At 35.9% G+C, this 4,560-nt stretch overlaps 1 pseudogene; it reads left to right on the plus strand.

Annotated features, from left to right (window-relative positions):
- The first annotated feature begins 792 nt into the window (after nt 1–792).
- LOC106773405 overlaps nt 793–4,560 on the plus strand; it is a 17,706-nt pseudogene continuing 13,938 nt past the window's right edge.

Raw genomic sequence — 4,560 nt, forward strand, 5'->3', positions numbered from 1 at the left:
GAAGACCTGCTCGTTAAGACAACTGACACCCAGGCGGATCAATTGGGTGTCTTCCTCGTCTCGATCCACGAAGCTCTTGTCAGCCTATTCCAGCAGGTCTTCATGAGTCTTATACTCAGTTTCATAAGAGCCCATGCTATGGGAGGCCCACCCATACCTACCAATGACCTGCCAGCTGCCAACAGGTTCCGCCCTCACTGCTTCCACCTTAATCCTGCCTTGAAGTAGGAAAAGGGACACCCCGTTTATCACACGGTCACCGCCAAAACACTCTGACATCAAAGGAGACTCTCCCACTTGGTCCGCTCTATCTAGGGAGGACGAAGAAATTGAACTTGAAGCCCCGCTACCACAAGACGAAGCCCCGCCGTCTCCGCTATCAGACCCATTGGAAGAAGATAACTGGACAATAGCCATTTATTAATTGCCTTGATAAAGCACTGAGCCGAACGATATCGAAAGAAGAAAAGGGATAAGGGTGAAAATGACAACACCATACACCTCTATTTATAGTAAAAATTTTCAAAATTGCCAGCACGTCTCAGCCTTTGGAGGTTGGCACGATCAAAGGTCCAAATTGAACGACGGTCCCACTACCCAAGGTTATCGGCCTATTGTGACATGACACATGTTTTCTTGTATAAACCAATTTTGAAAAGAGCATCAGCCAGACCCGACCCATTTTAAACCCAACGACAAATTAATTGTCTAGGGCTTGGGGGGCTTGATGTATTAGGGCATACCGGACGCGTCGAGCAGACCATTTCGAGACAGTGACAAGACTGGACAGCCATGACGGACAAGTTATTAGACATGGTTAAGGTAAGACGAGATTAAGGGTTATTGGGGCATGATTGAACCCTGATTAAGGCTTCCCTAATCCCAGGTAAGAGGTAGGCAGGTTCGTTAATTACATATTTAATACAGCTCTTGGATTATCGAACGGACATTATATTGACTTTAGCATCGGAGAACCTTTGGCATGTACCCTCCCAGACGGACTTGGACTGTGGAAGACACGGAGGAGAAGACGATCGACTTTAGGAGAACAAGGTTGAAGGAAGTGAACATAGGGAAGACCAACCGATGGCATAGAGAAATTGTGTAAGGATTAGGTGACTCGATCTCATACCAGAACATAACTTGTGTTATCACTTCAATTTTCATTAGATAATGTTATCTCAAAATTTATGTTGGATTAAAACACTACAAAAAAAACTGAATTTTATAAGGGGTTATTTTTGGCAATAACAAATGTTTTAATTCCCAAAAAATGCACTTCCCGCAGTTGAGAGAATAGCGGGAAAATCCAGCGTCGATAGCGATGACCTGCGGTTTTTTTTTTTCGATCCTCGAAATTTTTGAGGTATATGAAGAAATCGCCCCTAATTTAATTAAATCCTAAAAATAAATATAAAAACGTTTTTTTTTTCTTTTGGAAAACTAGCACCTACCCATTTTCCTCAAATCAAACCCTCAACACACGTAGAAACATGCAATTAACAACTTCAAAGAATTGAAACTAGTAAAAAATACAAGCAATTCCATGGGAAGTGATTCAAGTGTGGATTTAGAAAGGGAATTAGGGTGAGGGGTAGTAAATGATGGTGGTGGTGAGATGAAAGGTTAAAATTTTTACCAATGAGGAGCATTGGTATCTTGAAGCTACTGTAAAGTTTTGATAATGATAAAAGCTGAATAATTGAAGACTCTAAGTGCATCCTTGTTAAACGCATTTTGTAGAAAAAAATGTATATGATAAATTGTAAATATGTAAAAAGTCTTAGAAGTTTTTGTATTTAGTAAGTCATCACGTAAATAATCGATTATTACACAAAATAATCGATTATCTCTGTCTAATTCAGTATTGCCCAAGTCTATGTAATAATCGACTATTCCTCAAGATAATCGATTATCACATTTTTGAAAACCCTATAACGGACTCAAATTATTGATTATCACTTATGATAATGGATTGTTTGTGGCAGTTGGGAGATGACTTTTCAGTTTCTGACCCTAGGCTTATAAATAGGTTTTTACACAGCTCTTATAATTTAACTTTTCATCTGAGAGTATTAGAGTTGTGTGCCTAAGGGAAGCTCTCTGTGAGTGAAAAGGATCTATGCCATTTTGAGAATACAGTTTGTCTGAGAAGTTCTCAAAGTGATAGAGTGCTCTGGCCTGGTCTCGTGAATAGGAGAAGCTCGTGTTTCGTGTGTCGATAGTCGGAGCAGTTCTCTTTGAGTTGGCAAGGTGCTCTGCCTGGTTTCATGAATAGGAGAAGTTTGCGTTTCGTGTGTCGAAAGTCGGAGCGGTTCTCTTCGAGTTGGCAGAGTGTTCATCTTCCGGTTCGTTTGTCGAAGGAAGGTGTTTTCTATCCTTTACTCATTTCATTATCTTGTAATTTATACAACTATATTTTTAGTGAAACTGTTAATCACTTTTTATAGTGATTAACGACTGGACGTAGATTCTTTTGAATTGAACCAGTATAAAAATTACTTGTGTGATTTTTCTACTCCCTATACTCTTTACTTTTATTTGCACATCAACTGTTCGATAAATTTTCTCTTAGAAGATTTATTTCTGAAAACTAAACATTTTAATTTAAAAAGTGACCGAACACGCTTTCCGCTACTTTAAGTTTTATTCCGCTGCGTTATATTCTCTGGTTGGTACCAACCAACAAAAATAGAAATAGAAACAGAAAGAAAGAAAGGAATTCCCTACGACAAGAGTTGTTGGTCGCAACGTAAGATCTCTTTTCCTCCTTCATCACTTCCCCCGTTGGTAAACAATGGTCTTCTCTTCGTCTGTGGTGCAACCTAAAGGCACGAGTTACCATCCTGTCAACACCCAATTTTGTCCGATAAATAAAAAAAGAAGAATAAAAAAATACTATTTGTTTTACTATTTAGGTCCCCAAATTAAATTTTTAACCCTTAACCCAATGGCTCAAAATAATCCAACATTTTTTTTACTTCCTTTCCACCTATTTTTCTTCTCAGAGCCCACTCTCCATATAACCTTCCACATCATCCTCCACATCACTTACCTTTTTCATTTACTATTACATTTTTTTATATATTTACTTTTTATTTTTATTTTTATTTTTTTTCTTTCTCCTAACTTTTATAATTTTTCCATTTATTTTTTTATATTTTATTTACCTAATTTTTCTACCACCTTTTATATTATTTCTTTCACATATTTATCACATTAATTTTTACTATTTACTATATTTTATTTCACCTATTTTCTCCACCAACTTTTTATATTATTTTATCACTTATTTTCCACATTAACTTTTTCTATTCACTTTTTTTATTATATTTTATTTCATCTAATTTATGCACTCACTTTTTATATTATTTTTTTCAGGTTAATTCTTACTATTCACTATATTTTGTTTCACCTAACAATAAAGTGCTCTATATAAACGGTGACACTTACCATAGCTTACCATAATTGTTTGTGATTTTCTATTGGTGAGTGTCCATTCGTTATATGATGACAACAGAGAGTGCTTCACATGATTGGTGGCGAGGGAGAAACCAGCTATACCAAGAACTCCTTACTTCAGGTATAATCTCTTTTCCGCTGTCAAAAGCATGAGAAAAAAAGTATCATTTCAACCTACATATCATAAACTAGAAAGAGGATTTTCTTTTAGTTTTGCAAATTTGCTAAAGGAAAAGAGTTTAAATCATATATATATATATATATATATATATATATATATATATATATATATATATATTATTCAATATTATAAGAAGGTAACCCAAGTTAAATTTGGTACAGAGAAAAGTGGCAAGCATGGTGAAACCTATACTTGAAGATACTGTAAAACAGTTGATGTCAAACATGAGTTTCAGAAAGATGTTGGAAAGTAGCAGATTTGGGATGCTCTTCAGGGCCAAATTCACTCTTTTTTGTGTCAAACATGTTAAGTGTCATGGATAATGTTAACATGAGCTTAAACCAGGGTACGCCACGTGTATTGCAAATTTACATGAATGATCTATTTGGAAATGATTTCAACAGCATCTTCAAGTTGATCCCTGACTTCTTTCAAAGAATACATGGAGAAAAAAAGGAAAACCATGTACGATGTTTTATTCATGCAACACCTGGAAACTTCTATGGAAGGCTTTTTCCTGATGAATACATTCACTTTATTCATTCCTCCTACTGCCTCCATGGCTATCTCAGGTTAAGTGAACCAAATGAATGAAGCATTGTTGGCTGCAAAACCAACGGCAAGTGCACCGGTCGCAGCGTAGCAAGTGATAAATATCGTTCTTTCCCAAGGGACTTGTGCAACACATGACAATTCTTCCTTTTATAACTCAATTAGACATCAAAGTGTACAAAAACAACACAAGAAACTCTTTTTCGTATTTTATCAAACAGTTAGTGTGCAAGGAATTTAACATAGTGTATTTACAATTTGTCAAGACTAGAATTCATCCATTTCATTCTCATACATTCACAAACATCTCAATTCCATCCAATAAGTATTCAATTTCAATTCTAGGTTCAATCATATTTCTCAAT

This window comes from Vigna radiata, chromosome 9 (assembly GCF_000741045.1).
Source record: "Vigna radiata var. radiata cultivar VC1973A chromosome 9, Vradiata_ver6, whole genome shotgun sequence".
Taxonomy (NCBI): Eukaryota; Viridiplantae; Streptophyta; class Magnoliopsida; order Fabales; family Fabaceae; genus Vigna; species Vigna radiata.